At 43.0% G+C, this 17725-nt stretch overlaps 1 protein-coding gene across 3 annotated transcripts in view; it reads right to left on the bottom strand.

The window, feature by feature from the left end:
• Positions 1 to 17725, bottom strand: part of LOC126471539 (UNC93-like protein) — a 417881-nt gene that overhangs the window by 302600 nt on the left and 97556 nt on the right. Inside the window, exon 1 of one of the 3 annotated variants that reach the window (XM_050099765.1) lies at positions 12391 to 12469. The exons of the other annotated variants lie outside the window; for them this stretch is intronic. The gene's annotated coding sequence lies outside the window, so the exon portion shown is untranslated. Of the gene's footprint in view, positions 1 to 12390; positions 12470 to 17725 lie in introns of those variants that run through there. 3 annotated transcript variants of the gene reach the window in all.

Genomic DNA, 17725 nt, shown 5'->3' on the forward strand with positions numbered 1-17725 from the left:
AAGTACCGGTACGTAAAGCAGTATCCAAGCTAAGCGCAATGATCAGACCAAGTACTGCAGCTGTTTTAAGTGACTCAACTGATCGAAAGTTGCGGTGCAATTCAGTAAAATGCCAAGTATAAATCCACATACTTTCGGGAAGATCCTTATTTAGGGTAATAGCCACTCGTAAACCATTACCAGCCACAATTTAATGAATATTGAACTAAATATATTTAATTTCAAGGGGCTTCCAAACTTAATATGTCATTCAATGTACAACTCTCCTACATATTTTGGTGCAGTTTCTAAGCTGTGCTGTTGTGTTGTCTCTCGGTGAAAGACTTATCACGCAACTTATGTACCTGAAGAAATTTTTCTCCAATTTGTAATAAATAACTGGTAGACAAAGATATACACACTGTAACACCACTGCAGGAATTTATTCTCAACGGTTCTGAACAATCCGAGCGAGATGATGGTCCACGGGTTCCGGAGGGTCAGGGTTCAAATCCTGATCCAGCCATCGAGATTTGGGTTCCGATACAGAAAAATTCTATACTTGCGCCCTTGAAATATTTTTTTCTCCCCTATTTGTTTTATCTGACCTTGTGCTTCGTCTCTGATGATCTCTAAGTCACTGAGTCATTAAACCCCATCTTCCTTAGACCTGCTTATTATACTGTATTTAAACTGTTCCCTAACAGTGTCAGTGCCAGAATGAGATTTTCACTCTGCAGCGGAGTGTGCGCTGATATGAAACTTCCTGTCAGATTAAAACTGTGCGCCGGACCGTGACTCGAACTCGATACCTTTGCCTTTCGCGGGAAAGTGTTCTACCAACTGAGCTACCTAAGCACGACTCACACCCTGTCCTCAAAGTTTGGTAGGTAGGAGACGAGATACTGGCAGAAGTAAAGCTGTGAGGACGGGGCGTGAGTCGTGCTTGGGTAGCTCAGTTGATAGAGCACTTGCCCCCGAAAGGTAAAGGTCCCGAATTCGAGTCTCGGTCCGGCACACAGTTTTAATCTGCCAGGAAGTTTCAGTGTCACTGTCAGTTTATCTTGAAATGGCTCGTTTCATACATCCTTCTTTCTCTTATGGCTCTGAGCACTATGGGACTCAACTGCTGAGGTCATTAGTCCCCTAGAACTTAGAACTAGTTAAACCTAACTAACCTAAGGACAACACAAACATCCATGCCCGAGGCAGGATTCGAACGTGCGACCGTAGCGGTCTTGCGGTTCCAGACTGCAGCGCCTTTAACCGCACGGCCACTTCGGCCGGCTTTCCCTTATGGTTTAACTACACATCGGTATACAAGCGATCATAGAATTTTAGAAGCATCATGTTACGAGGATCCCGATCAGCAGTAGGGAGCACTTTGCAGTAAGCTACTCGCAAGAGAATAGGAAGTCTTCAAAAAATAAACTTGCATTATTAACGACGTATCGTGAGAAATTCCCAGAGAACTAACTTTCAACATCTGACGACTGCGATTCTGTAATTAAAGTGTGAGAAAATAACAGCAACAAGCGAAAAATTATCAGTGCTACCTATCTTCTGATGAAAAGCAGACAACAACTCGCAAGGGAAACTCCTCATCCCATCCCCCTCAGATTTTGAGGTAAAATGGCCTTGTGGACAGTCCGTCAAAAACTGAACACAGATCAAGCTTGAAAACAGGAAGAAGGTGTACTGGACTGTGAAAAAAGCAAAATCGCCACAGTGAACGGTTCAAACTCAAGATTTGCAACATCGAGACAACAGCAGAATCACGGCGCCGTGGTTCTGTGGTCACGGTGTTGGACTGCAAAGCGAGAGATGCGTGTTCCTATCTCTCTCGTGCCCCATTTTCTTTCACAAACTTATGAACTATCCGTCAGGTCATTGACGCGTCTGTTCTCCTTCTGTAGTCTTGGAAATTGTCATACTATACATTGATTGTAAGGATGTGTGTGATGTCCTTAGGTTAGTTAGGTTTTTAGTAGTTCTAAGTTCTAGGGGACTGATGACCTCCGATGTTAAGCCCAATAGTGCTCACAGCCATTTGAACCATTTTTGAACGTCGTCAAATGATGAATACCTGTATTAAATGGAACTAGAAATATAGGAGATGACGAGATTGAAGATGGATTAGAAGAACTCATCGAAATATTATGCCTGTTCCATATTATTTGTCAATGAACAAGTGATTTTTCCCATTTACCAGTACTGAGTAAATGCAGTGGAATTGGTAATTGACGACTACAGAACTACTAAAACAAAGTGGTTCAAATGGCTCTGAGCACTATGGAACTTAACATCTGATGTCATCAGTCCCCTAGAACGTAGAACTACTTAAACCTAACTAACCTAAGGACATCACACACATCCATGCCCGAGGCAGGATTCGAACCTGCGACTGTAACAGTCGCGCGGTTCCGGACTGAGTCGCCTAGAACCGCTCTGCCTCTTGGCCGGCTACAAAGATACTGCAAAGGCTTTTCTTATAGTACTTCCTTACTATCGGCATTGAATCGAGATTTTTCCAGATAATTGTTAAAATGAAATAATCAGTACGACGAAGTCAATTATACGCAATGCAAACCTTTGTTTCGCACATTTAACCGGCGAAACTGACAGAGATAAAGGAAGAAACCAAAAGTAGTGTTTAGTAAGAAGTATCCACCACTTTCATGTCGTGCTTTTGATTCGACATGTCTAAGATCATGGAAGGTCTAAGCGTTTGTATCGGAGCAATTAATTTGAGATTACAATTTGTTGTAGGCCCAGTCAATACGCTGATACTCAGGAGATACAAAATAACGATGACGTAGAAGATAAATGTGAAGCTGCCAGTAAAGTCTTTATTGACCAACCACCGTTATATGCAGACATTATATGAACGGAAAAGGCTGTTGGGGATGTATGTCTTTCCGATTTTTGTACAATACTGCGATGCGCAGATTCTTTTCCTTAAAAAAAAAAAAAAAAAAAAAAAAAAAAAAAAAAAAAAAAAAAAAAAAAAACTGAGGTGGTTGCCACAGGATACATAAAAATATGATCGCGTTAGACTTCGTTATGCTGAACTGGTACAACAAGCAATACTTTCCTGAAAGGATCCAGCTTGCATTATGTAACCCAGATGATTGCCCTATGGGAAAGTTGTACTTGATTTATTATTAAAACTCTAGAAATTTAGGCGCTGTAAAATTTATTTGAATTGATAGTGCCATTATCAGCTTATTTAAAGAATGAACTGAGGACATTAACTTCAGATCTAGCAATTTAAAACTGAAAGACGTTATAACCCAAGTAAAGTAATAGAAGAAAATAAAAGTCCACCCCGATTTAATGGTACCGTTTGTACAATACTGCAGGAACAGAAACTATTACACTCCCACTACAAAACAGGTTGTACAGATACTGATAGAGAAAAATTAATAGTAACTCGTTCTTCCGTAGGAAGGAGTGTAGCATAGTCAGATCCTGGTGACAGGTTGACCAGAGGGCCAAGTCGATTAAAACATGGGAAAAATACAAATAGCCAAAGGTGTGTGTTCCGACTTCAGTCCCATCAAATCCATGGTATTGATGCACACTTACCGAACGCTGTGGTGGCATTTCAGTCACAAGTCGGTATGGTACGTCTCGTGGCAGTTGCTGGTAAACAATGAATCTGACGACACATTTTACAGATACTGATTGTGTGGCCTGTTTAACATATGACAGAATGATTTCCCGGTTTTCCAGATAAAAGTACATAGGGGGCACGCCAGAAGGTCTGTTTATGAAATTTTTAACCAGTGTAGTCACATATGTCGACTTAAAACTCCACGTTTGTAACTGGCTCTCCCACTACCATGATAGTATAGTTCAAGAGTTCAAATGTATTTGCGTGAGCAGATTTGCTCGTTTTTAGCTGACGACAATTTTTCTACCCTGCGGCAGTGCCAAGCGGTAGACAATTATTGTGCAGTAATGCACAATATTCAGCAATACTGCATGATGTTGTGGAAGTTTTTCTGCAATAATGCACAACAGTTAGTAAATTAACAATCAAACATTTGCTTAAGTACAGAATTGAAATTTAATCAGTGAACACTGTATTGTCGATAGCTCACTGGTGAACATTTTGGATGATGTCTAGTTCAGTATCTACTTCCCATTCAAATGGTTCTGAGCACTATGGGACTTAACTTCTGAGGTCATCAGTCCCCTAGAACTTAGAACTACTTAACCTAACTAACCTAAGGACATCACACACATCCATGCCGGAGGCAGGATTCAAACCTGCGACCGTAGCGGTCGCGCGGTAACCAGACTGTAGCGCTTAGAATCGCTCGGCCACATCGGCCGGCACTTCCCATTCAAAAACCTACACACACTTAGACAAATATTTGACTTTGTGCGACATGCACGGGCTTCAGGTGAATACAGCCAAGTCGCAGCTGTACGATCAAAATTGTCTGAGGACGTAGGCAATCCGTTTCAGCTGACTGCTGCTAATGAAAAACAAGTGCGATTAAATTTGTCGGATTTGTGGATGACGTGGAAGAAGGCCCAACCGAAATGCGACGTATCTCACATTGGAAATAAAAAGTGATTGGACGAAAGAATTACATGTATGGAGAGTACCACCCGAGTTGCCCACCTGGCTAGCCGCGCGGTCTCACACGCTGCTTCCCGAGTAGGAAGGCGTGCCGATCTCCGGCACAAACCCGCCAGGCGGATTAGTGTCGAGGTGCGGAGTGCCGCCAGCCTATGGATCGTTTTTAAGTGGGGGTAGGACGTCAAACGGGAAGACTTGGAGCAGGAGAGACACCACAGGACATTTTAATTTCCACTGTCTGTACTTTTAAAAATAAATTCATAAAACTATGTCAGAATGACCAGAGAGGATCCAGGATTTACACTTATAGTGGTGGAAGTTCAAAAATATAAGAAAATAATTTATGTTTTTGACACATGTATTTCACCTTTTTTTTCACTTACCATTGGCTGCATTTATTGCTATAGGTACACTTTTCTTCATAAGTAAGGGAGATTCTTCGATGAATTTTGCACAACATACAAACCATACTTACAGGTGTATGAAACTCTAGAATTTTTCAGATCTATTAAAAACTGTGGTAAAAATTGAGATAATTAACTATAAAATTTGAGTTTTTTTCTAAACATGAAGTTTAAAATATAACAGCACACTCATTTTTTTCATAAATTAAATAATTTCTAGAGTTTCAGACACCTGTAAGTATGGTTTGTATGCTGTGCTAAATTCATCGAAGAATCTCTCTTACTTATGAAGAAACGTGTACCTATAGCAACAAACGCAGACAACAGAAGTGAAAAAAATGATGATCTTTCACATGTAAAAAAATTTCTTTTGTTATTTTTTTAACTTCCACTGCTATGATTGTGAATCCTTAATCCTTCCTGGTCATGCTGACAAAGTTTTATGAATTTATTCGTAAAAGTATAGACAGTGGAAATTAAAATGTCCTGTGGTGTCTCTCCCGCTCCAAGACGGCCCGTTTGACGTCCTACCCCCTTAAGGCGGTTTTCCATCTGCCTCGGCGTATACGGGCTGGTTCCCCTATTCCGCCTCAGTTTCACTATGTCGGCGATTGCTGCGCAAACAGTGCCCCCAGTATGAATACACCATCATTACTCTACCATGCAAATATTTGGGGTTACACTCGTCTGGTATGAGACGTTCCCTTGGGACGTGGTGGGGGGGGGGGGGGAGGTTCTCTGGGGGCCGAACCACACAATAACCCTGGCTTCAGTGTGGGGCGGCGGTGGGGTGGGTGGACTGCTGTGGCCTGTTGTAGGGTTGTGAACCACTGAGGGCTACGGCGGGACGAAGCCTCTCAGTCGTTTCTAGGTCCCCGGTTCAATACACACAATACGCAATACACACATCACCCGTGTTCGTATTATCGTCCATTTCAACACCTTGTGCTTTATGTTTGTGTGGTAATATTAATTGTGCATTTGAGAATGGCTCTGATTAAGAATATGCGATGTTGCCGAGAAAATTTTACGAGCAAATACTCCAGTGAAAAAACGATGCATGACGTATTCTATTGACTTCTGGCATCTTCGGATCTAATCGTCTTGAACTTGCAGAAAATGACAATTGAAGAAGATAACAGATGCCACCTAAGGTAAAATACCCGCGTTTCGAACCATCCCTCAATGTAAACCTGAAAGTGACCCTTCTCATAGCGACAAATAGTTACAAATGTGATTACGACTTCTACATCTACATGATTTCTCTGCTATTCACAATAAAGTGCCTGGCAGAGGGTTCAATGAACCACCTTCAAGCTGTCTCTCTACCGTTCCACTCTCGAACGGCACGCGGGAAAAACGAGCACTTAAATTTTACTTTGCGAGCCCAGATTTCTCTTATTTTATCATGATGATCATTTCTCCCTGTGTAGGTGGGTGCCAACAGAATGTTTTCGCACTCGGAGAAGAACATTTTTGATTGAGATTTCATTAGAAGATCCCGTCGCAACGAAAAACGCCTTTGTTTTAATGATTGCCACTCCAATTCACGTATCATGTCTGTGGCACCATCTCCCCTACTTCGCGATAATACAAAACGAGCTGCCCTTTTTTGTACTTTTTCGATGACATCGGTCAGTCCCATCTGATGCGGATCGCACACCGCACAGCAATACTGCAGAATAGGGCGGACAAGCGTGGTGTAAGCGGTCTCTTTAGCAGACTTGTTGCACCTTCTAAGTGTTCTGCCAATGAATCGCAATGTTTAGTTGGCTCTACCCACAACATTATCTATCTGATCGTTCCAATTTAGAGTATTTGTAACTGTAATCCCTAAGTATTTACTCGAATTTACAGCCTTCAGATTTGTGAGACTTATCGCGCAATCGAAATTTAGCGGATTTCTTTTAGTACTCACGTGAATAACTTCACACGTTTCTTTATTCAGGGTCAACTGCCACTTTTAGTACCATACAGATATCTTATCTAAATCATTTTGCCATTCGTTTTGGTGATCTGATGACTTTACAAGACGGTAAATGACAGCATCATCTGCAAACAATCTAAGATGGCTACTGAGATTGTCTCCTATGTCGTTAATATAGATCAGGAACAATAGAGGGCCTATGACACTTCCTTGGGGAACCCCAGATATTATTTCTGTTTTACTCCATGACTTCCCGTCTATTACTACTAACTGTGACCTTTGGGACAGGATATCACGAATCCAGTTGTACAACTGAGGCGATATTCCATAGGCACGCATCTTGGTTAGAAGATGCTTGTGAGGAACGGTGTCGAAAGCCTTCTGGAAATCTAATAATATAGAAAAATGTTAAATATTGAATAAAACATTTCAACACGGCAAAACAGACTTTTAATTCGTTGTTAGCGACCTCAGAACACATTATCTCGATGTTTTACTCAGGTCGGCTAAACTTATAATTTTTGATCCGCCATATTAGTTCAGTCATTTTGAGTTTTGTAATTGTAACATCAGATTCATAATCAGCGACCCCAAAAATCTAAAAGAACACAGTTTTTGTAGAGTTAAATACCCATTTTTTCTATTAAGACCAGGTTTCGAAGCTAATCGCACAAACGCGCGCGGGCGTGCACACACACACACACACACACACACACACACACACACACACACACACACACACACACACAAACTCACAAATGATAGATAGCGCTATTAGCATCCGCGGCATTGAACAACAAGTAGGACTACATAAAACAAGTAGGACTACATAAAATGAACAACGCACTAGGCTCTGTCCTAATTCCAGTCAAATTTTACATTGAATACACCACGGAATTAGGTCCTTTCTTCTGGCTAATATTTATCAAGAACCTTTTGCTTAGCGAATCGTCTCGTGTGATTGAAAATGAGACAGAGTGACTCCTGTTCACAAAAAGGCTACTAGGTAGAATATATAGAATTATACCTGATGTCCGTCTGCTGCATAATCGTAGGGCGTATTCTAAGCTCAAAAGTTATAACAAACTTGAAGCAAATCAAGTTTCTCTCATAGAATCGGCATGCATTTAGAAAAATCGACTCGTGTGAAAAACAGCTTGCTTTGTTTACACACGACATCTTCCAAACTACACGTACACAGATTCTGTCCTCCTATATTTTCGAGAGACGTTCGACACTGTGCAACAACGCCGACTACGGAGTAGCTTCACAAATATCTGATTATCTCGAAGAATATTTGATTAACAGAGCCAGATACACTATATTGGACAGCGAATGCACCACAGAAAGGAATATAACCTTGGTTGTCCCCCAGGTACGTGTAGCATAATCTACAATATTTTCAGCTTAGACAAACGCCTTATTAGATAGGATCAGCAGTACTATAAGATTATTCGCTGTAAATGCTGTGATCTACAGAAAAAGTAGCGTCTTTAGACGACTGTGAGGAATTGCAGGATTGCTTCGACAAATATTCCACTTCGTTTAAAGAATGGCAGCTCTCTTTAAATCGAAGATAATGCATGTGACAAAGACAAGAACACAATAAATCTGATTCCAAGGTAGGTACTGAAAATCTCGCTCACATTACGTTGTAAGAGGGTAATATTAATAAGTGATACGAAACGGGACGATCGCACAAGTCAATATTAAAAAAGATGAAGGAAAGACTTCGATTTATTGGAAAGGTTCTGGGAAAATGCAACACACCTGTTAAGGAAATCTCATGAAAGACGCTAGTGTGACCAATTCTAAAAGTATTATTCCAGTGCGTGGAGTCCTTATCAAGTAGGCATCACAAAAAAAAAAAAAAATGGTTCAAATGGCTCTGAGCACCATGGGACTTAACATTTGAGGTCATCAGTCCCCTAGAACTTAGAACTACTTAAGCCTAACTCACCTAAGACATCACACACATCCATGCCCGAGGCAGGATTCGAACCTGCGACCGTAGCAATCCCGCGGTTCCGGACTGAGCGCCTAGAACCGCTAGACCACCGCGACCGGCGCATCACAAAAAACGTCGAATGAATTCAGAGGGGCGCTGCTGGCATGGACAATACGAAAAATCTAACAGAAATGCTCGTGGAACTTGTAAGGGAATCCTTGGAAGAAAAAAGTCCTAATTCTCACGAAACCCTGCTGGCGAAATTTAGAGAATCGTCTTTTACGCACATGACTGCACAGTCGCTACAAATTTCTTGAGGGAATTCATTGTCGTGTGTAGGCTGTTTTTACTTTTGAACTAAACATTTTATTTCATCCTTTTTTGCTATTAGCTGATTTTGCCCAGTTTGGCATTTTCAAGCTACCTCTGTCAAACTGAAACACTGCAGTCACGTATCCAACACATTAGTGTGGAGAGAACTTCCTCTAATGATGTCTCTAATAAATGCTACTTAAGACATAGTGACAACGGACACAACATACACGTTAATTCCATATGTAAAATGATCAAATGGAACCATAACGCAAGTCTTTGTCACTGTGTCTGCGAATATTAAAATCAGTATTTCATATTTGAAACAAAAAAGTCTAAAAATCAGTTTACATACGGAATTCACAAATGTGTTGCGACCGTTACCATCACTTTCACAAGTACAAGTACCTTCATTAGAGATACCATTAGACGGAGCTTCCTGCCACTAATGTGTTGAAGATAAGATACGTTTCACTGTGACGGAGGTAGCCAGAAAATGCCAAACTAAGCGTAAGCTGCTAATAGCGAAAAATCATGAAATAAAGTGTTTATTTTAAAAATAAAAGGAGCCTACGCAGTACAATGATTCCCCTCGAGAAATTTATAGAACCTGTATTAGAAGCTGACTGTGCGAACATCTTCCTGTCGTCACCGTGTATCTCGTATAGTGATCATGAGGAAAAGGTAAGAGATTAGGACGGTTACAGGAGCATACATTGAAGTGACAAGCAGTCATGGGTTAGCGATATGCACATATACAGATGGCGATAGTATCGCGTATGCAAGGTACAGAAGGGCAGTATTGGCGGAGCTGTCATTTTTACTCAGGTGACTCATGTGAAAAGGTTTCCGTCATGATTATGGCCCCTCAACGGGAATTAACAAACTCTGAACGCGGAATGGTAGTTGGAAGCACGGGGAATTCCATTTCGGAAATCGCTGGGGAATTCAATATTTCGAAATCCACATTGTCAAGAGTGTGCCGAGAATACCAGATTTCAGGCATTACCTGTCACAACGAACAACGCAGTGACCGACTGCCTGCACTTAACGACCGAGAACAGCAGCATTGGCGTAGAGTTGTCAGTGCTAACAGGTAGGGCAGTTCTGCGCGGAATAACTGCAGAAATCAATGTGGGACGTACTGCGAATTTGGCGTTAATGGGTTATGGCAGTAGACGAGCGATGTGAGTTCCTTAGCTAATAGCACGACATTGCCTGCAGCGCCTCTCCTGAGATCATGACCATGTCGGTTGGACCCTAGAGACTGGACGACCGTGGCCTGGTCACACGAGTCCCGATTTCAGTTTGTTAGAGCTGATGGTAGGGTTCGAATGTGGTGCACACCCAACGAAGCCGTGGACCCAAGTTGTCAACTGGCGGTGGCTCCATAATGTTGTGGGCTGTGTTTACGTGGAAGGGACTGAGCTTTCTGGTACAACTGAACCGATCATTGACTGCAAATGGTTATGTTCGGCTACTTGGAGACCATTTGCAGCCATTCATGGACTTCAAGTTCAAAAACAACGACGGAATTTTTATGGATGACAGTGTGCGATGTCACCAAGCCACAACTGTTCGAGAATGTTTTGAAGAACATTTTGGACAGTTCGAGTGAATGATTTGGGCGCCCAGATCGTCCGACATTAATCTCATCTAATATTTATGGTATATAATCTAGATGTCAGCTAGTGGACAAAATCCTGAACCAGCAACACTTCCATAATTATGGAAGGCTGTAGAGGCAGCATGGATCAGCATTTCTGCTGGGGACTCCCACTGACATGTCGAGTCCGTGCCACGTCGAGCTGCTGCACTATGGCTGGCAAAAGGAGGTCCGACACGACATTAGGAGGTATCCCACGACTTTTGTCACATTGTATACAGGGTGTCCCAGGAGGAATGATAAGTATTCCAGAATATGACAGGAACGATCATTCGAAGCAATAATGTCTAGTAAACATGGGCTCTAAAACGCATACCTTAAGAGCTATAAGCATCTGCTCATTAAAAGAGATGTTTCACAGTAGCGAAGATGGCCAAGAGCCCATAGTTGTTCATGTATGCATTTTAGAGCTCATGTTTACTAGACTATTTTGCTTTGAATAGTGTTTCCTGTCATAGCCCTGTATATTGACCATTTTTCCTGGGGTGCGCTGTATAGTCATTTTTCCCTTGCTCCATACGCGAATGGAATAGGAAAGAAAATCGATAATACTGGGAGAGTTTAACCTGCCACGCAATGTACAGAGGCGTGTGGAGGATATACGGTGATTTACTTATAACGCGAGTTGTAGATAGAAATATCATAAGAAAAGCCAAGTATATATTACTGTGCGCCGGCCTGGGTGGCCGAGCGGTTCTAGGCGCTACAGTCTGGAACCGCGCGACCGCTACGGTCGCAGGTTCGAATCCTGCCTCGGGCATGGATGTGTGTTGCCTCCTTAGGTTAGCTAGGTTTAAGTAGTTCTAAGTTCTAGGGGACTGATGACCACAGCAGTTAAGTCCCGTAGTGCTCAGAGCCATTTGAACCCATTACTGTGCTCTAAGTTCCGCTAGAAATTTTAAATCACCTATACTCTCAGTAAAACAAAATAAAGTCTCTCAGAAATACAGCGTAGCAGTCCATGAGCATTGTAGGTCACGTTAATGACCCCTATGCGGGGTAAGAAACGAAAGAGAAGAACATTAGAAAATTGGAAATCTGTGGTAAGGTCTTATGGGACCAAACTGCTGAGGTCATCGGCCCCTAAGCCTACACACTACTTACCCTGACTAACTTGGGGGGGGGGGGGGGGGGGTAAAGACTCGAACCGCCGACGGGGGTAGCCTCACGGACCGTGACAAGGCGCCTAAGACCGCGCGGCTAAAGTTTGTTCGAAAGCTTCAACAGACTGTAGAGTGGTAGGAATATTACAGATTGCTGAAGACATCATCGTAGCGAATGCGTGTATCCTTATATTAGTGGAACTGGCGGAATACGAAACACAATTCGTACAGCAATGAGATAGGGAAAGAATGATGTAGAAAGTAACTACAGCGGTAAAACCAGACATGGATAACATTCTCCTGATAGCAGAAGGTGGTTGGAGAAGAGTCTGTGTTTATTTTTTAAGAAATGGATGAAAAAAGGTGAGACTACAGTAGCCTGGCGAGCATTAAGCACACAGTGTTGATTACGACACGAAAACTCTTGGTCTCGTGGTTAGCGCTACTGGTTACTTACGTGTAGGTCCCGGGTTGGATCGTTGGTGGTCGCCCCTGGGCAGAGTGTGCTGGAAATGCGTGACACAAGTCCACTCAGGCTACTGGGCCCAAGTGAGCAACTGCTCGCGTAAATATACAGTGAATTTGATACGCAAATCGAATAGTGACGTTGAATGGAAAGTCTTCCAAGAGAATGTGAGACACGCAACATTTACTCGTTTCCTTCAGGACATGAAGCCACAAAGCAGACTTTGTATGATGCTTATTTCTAACATAATTATACTTCTCCTACCCTTCGTTCGAACGAGAAAATTGGTGTATTTGGGACAGCACAAAAAAATTAACGAGTTTTGTCGTAACCACAAAGGTCGAAAAACATATCAAGGCAGGCTGAGACACAAAAAAACAACGTATGTGCCGTTCCTTTGTCGTGCTTGGAGTCTGTTGCAAGCCTCGCACTTATTGCGTGCCTCTTACACCCACGAAAGCACGTGACCTGCCGTACAACATTCCACTCAGTTTCAGGTAACGCATGAAGAGACAAGCGACAGGCAGTCAGTAAGAAAACGGCGCAGTGGCGGCACTCAGTAAAGGACTAAAATAAGCGTCTCTACTAGAACCTAGTGTTTCTCATGCGTTTTTCAGGTATCATCGCCACATTAGACATTTTCCGAGCAGAGGAAGAGAGGAGATTAGTGTTTAAGGTCTCGCCGACAACGTGATTATTGGAGTAGAAGCTCGGATTAGGGAAAGCTGGGCGAGGAAATCGGGTGTGCCCTTTCAAAAGAAGCATCCCGGCATTTGCCTGAAGTGTCCTAGGGTAATCACGGAAAACATAAATCAAGATAGCCGGACGCGAGTTTTCGCGGATGATGCTCTAGTATACAGAGAAGTTGCAGCATTAGAAAACTGTAGCGAAATGCAGGAAGATCTGCAGCAGATAGGCACTTGGTGCAGAGAGTGGCAACTGACCCTTAACATAGACAAATGCAATGTATTGCGAATACATAGAAAGAAGGATCCTTTATTGTATGATTATATGATAGCGGAACAAACACTGGTAGCAGTTACTTCTGTAAAATATCTCTGAGTATGCGTGCGGAACGATTTGAAGTGGAATGATCATATAAAATTAATTGTTGGTAAGGCGGGTGCCAGGTTGAGATTCATTGGGAGAGTCCCTAGAAAATGTAGTCCATCAACAGAGGAGTTGACTTACAAAACACTCGTTCGACCCATACTTGAGTATTGCTCATCAGTGTGGGATCCGTACCAGGTCGGGTTGACAGAGGAGATAGAGAAGATCCAAAGAAGAGCGGCGCGTTTCGTCACAGGGTTATTTGGTAAGCGTGATAGCATTACGGAGATGTTTAGCAAACTCAAGTGGCAGACTCTGCAAGAGAGGCGCTCTGCGTCGCGGTGTAGCTTGCTGTCCAAGTTTCGAGAGGGTGCGAATCTGGTTGAGGTATCGAATATATTGCTTCCCCCTACTTATACCTCCCGAGGAGATCACGAATGTAAAATTAGTGAGCTTCGAGCGCGCACGGAGGCTTTCTGGCAGTCTTTCTTCCCGCGAACCATACGCGACTGGAACAGGAAAGGGAGGTAATGACAGTGGCACGTAAAGTGCCCTCCGCCACACACCATTGGGTGGTTTGCGGAGTATAAATGTAGATGTAGATGAACCGTCGTCCTCCCGAATGCGAGTCCAGTGTGCTAACCACTGCGCCATCTCACTTGGTACTTCTCCGAACAGTCGTCTCTATGGTAGTTACGTAAATCTCCTCCCCCGTCAAAAAATAAATAAATGAAAATCCTTAATGTAAGTTTTATACTAATCAGTAAATCGGGGACACCTTTTGTAATATGAAACGTCGCACTTCACTCCTATTACGGTGTTGAGTCGTCTCGGTTGCCCCAATCATCTGATTAGCACTTATGGATGCGGTAGAAGGAAACTCCGAGGCGATTGTACCATTATCTTCCTTTTTCAGATGGAAAAATGCTTCACGTCGATAGAAATGGAGAAAGAAAAGTACCGTACATCCGGCCTCTCATTTGTTACCTGTAACTGCTACAGAAGACCGACGTAAACTATTATTTCTACGCTACTGCTGAGCATACATAGCGCTGAAACCCAGGCTATTTCGTAGAACAAAATTTGCTGGATGTCATTCCTATCTCACACTAATGGGATGCTATCGAGCGCCAGTACATATCCTATAAAAACTCTTCTAATCTAGCGAAAAATTATCTGTGGCACTTACCTTCGCGAATGTAGCAAGGACTTGCAGAATCAGTGCCTCGACGAATTATCACAGTTTTGTCTCCCAACTTGTGACAAACATACTGCTATTTGTATGATCATAATATTCTGGTCCTGTCAGAGAACGATTGTCAATTTTAGATATTCAGAAAGCAATGATATGGCAAATAAGTTTCCAATTACTGCAAACGAGTGAAGTACTTAAGGGTGAAGAGATTAGACTAATACTGGAGCAGTAGGACTCAAATTGCAGTTCGTCCTTATCCGTTCCAGTTTTATGCTCCGTCTCTAATGATCTCCCAATCAACGGGACATTATTCTAACACTAATATTGCCGCGAAGCCGGCCGCTGTGGCCGAGCGGTTCTAGGCGCTTCAGTCCGGAACCGCGCTGCTACTACGGTCGCAGGTTCGAATCCTGCCTCGGGCATGGGTGTGTGTGATCTCCTTAGGTTAGTTAGGTTTAAGTAGTTGTAAGTCTAGGGGCTGATGACCTCAGATGTTAAGTCCCATGGTGCTTAGAGCCATTTGAACCATTTTGCCGCAAAGGGGGAGTAAATGAAATGTCGCCGTACAATAGCTTACAAATTATCGGTGCAAACGTAACTCACTCTTAATTCATTTACCTTTTTTGTTGATTCTCTTAGAAGTTACGTTACTATAACCTGGAACCTTTGCCTTTCGTGAGCAAATGCCCTACCAGCTGAGTTGTCCAAGCAGAATTCAAATCAAATGGCTCTGAGCACTATGGGACTTAACTTCTGAGGTCATCAGTCCCCTAGAACTTAGAACTACTTAAACCTAACTAATGTAAGGACATCACTCACATATATGCCCGAGGCATGATTCGAACCTGCGATCGTAGCGGTTGCGCGGTTCCAGACTGTAGCGCCTAGAACCGCTCGGCCACTCCGGCCGGCAAGCAGGATTCCCATACCTTTACTGTACGTCTCTCCTACCTTCCAGACTTCACATAATTCCTCTCGCACACCTTACGTGATTAGTACTGCGGTCTTACACGCGAGAAGCTAAAGTTCTGGGTTCGTGTCCCGGTCTGGCAGACAGTTTAGCTAGTCACTTGGTGGCCATGTGGTAAATGCAACAACAGTCTTTTCGAATTCGAGAAGCAGAATCTTACCACTGAACCACCTCCCTAGATTAAACACTGTAATTGCATTATTTTATTTACCGCCTACTCCACCTATCTCAGTACTCCTCGCCAAAATTTCTTTAATATTTGTCTCTGACCATTACTCGTGATGTAAATTGGAGGATATAATACCCGTTTCTTTCCCCCTCCCTTAATACAGCTAGGTAATGATCCCAGAACGACATACAGTTCTCAAGAAGTGGTCGAAAGAAGATTTACTAAGTGACCTCCTCACGCGATGTGTTGCTCGTCTCTTGGATTTTTCCGATAAATTCGAACTTTTTATATGACTCTCCAACAGCTAGATTTGCAGCATTACCAACCGAAATTACCGTATTCTAATAAAACACGGTGTGAAGTATGTTCCATCTCAGATTATTGCCCATTTATGTCATATGAAGGATGATTTTAGTTTGCGTAATGCGACTGTCTTCCCTATCCCGTCACACTGGTCAGACCATCAGGACCTTGGGCGAGCAGTGTACAGAGCATAAACATTACACACGCTTCCAACAGCCGGGCAAAACTGGTACCGCAGAACATTGCCTTGGTATCGGACATTCTTGCTTGCACTTCCAGCTGTTGGGGTGGTGTTATTAACAAAGCTGTTGAGACTAAATTAGCAACTGACCTTATTAAAGGAAATGTAGGTTTTGCTTAAATTCTACTTGGAATCCTGTTCTCTCCCTCGTCAAACAGCAGTGAGACAGAGTTAAAGCTTGCGTGTGTGCTGGGGGCAGGGGCGGGAGGTTTCTGCGTATACCGCATTAAGGTCGCTTCACACACATCAGTGACGCAGCAGTGCCGTGACCGGCCCGCTATACCGCCGACGGGTTTTAGGATATTGTTCTAGGAATGTAAAGGACAGTGCTAACAGTGCTCCCGCTGACGGCTACAGTGATGGCCGTATTTAGTGCGGCCGATATTTTGTCACTTCACGGCCACGGCAAGGTCAAGTTGTAGTTGTCGCCGTGAAGTAGTTGATCATCATAAACGTGGATGACGAAAACCTTGCTAAATTAGTTATATGTTTTCATATAACCGTTGCCGGTGTGGCCGAGCACTTCTAGACGCTTCAGTCCGGAACCGCGCTGCTGCTACGGTCGTAGGTTTGAATCCTGCCTGGGGCATGGATGTGTGTGATGTACTTAGGTTGGTCAGGTTTAAGTAGCTCTGAGTCTATGGGACTGATGACCTCAGATGTTAAGTCCCATAGTGCTCAGAGCCATTTGAACAATTTTTTAACCGTTGGCGATTATTGTATCAGGCACCACGTCAAACCTGTTACTGTAATGAAACATATTTTTAGCGCATAGCGTAGTTAGAGTACAACCGAGCGAGGTGGCGCAGTGGTTAGCACACTAGACTCGCATTCGGGAGGACGACGGCTCAAATCCACGTCCGGCCGTCCTGATTTAGGTTTTCCGTGATTCACCTAAATCGCTTAAGACAAATGCCGGGATGGGCCCTTTGAAAGTGCACGGCCGACTTTCTTCTCCATCTTTTTCTATTCCTATGGACCGATGGCCTTGCTGTTTGGTCCTCTTCCCCAAATTAACCAATCAATAAGAGTACAGCATACACAACATACATCAATAGTAATCATTTATCACATAGTATGCAAACACCATGTAGAACCTAGAATGAAGTAGACTAGCGTACCAACATACCTCAGTAAGTAATCTTGGGAGGCACTGCAGGGGTTTGTCGGACTCGAGGTAACACTTCTAGATCTCTTCCCTGGACAGCGCAGCTGAAGGGATCTCTACTACTCAATCTGTCCTATCTTCTTTTGTCCCTTCTTTTTCCCTTTTATAATATCTCATTTATAATCTCATGTATAATAGTTTTTAAAGTATTACACAGTTCCCATGTGCACAAAGAAAGAGGACAAAAGATATCCACTAGACCCCCTTCCACGTTGTGCTGCAAGGGCAAC

This window comes from Schistocerca serialis, chromosome 3 (assembly GCF_023864345.2).
Source record: "Schistocerca serialis cubense isolate TAMUIC-IGC-003099 chromosome 3, iqSchSeri2.2, whole genome shotgun sequence".
In the NCBI taxonomy this organism is placed as follows: Eukaryota; Metazoa; Arthropoda; class Insecta; order Orthoptera; family Acrididae; genus Schistocerca; species Schistocerca serialis.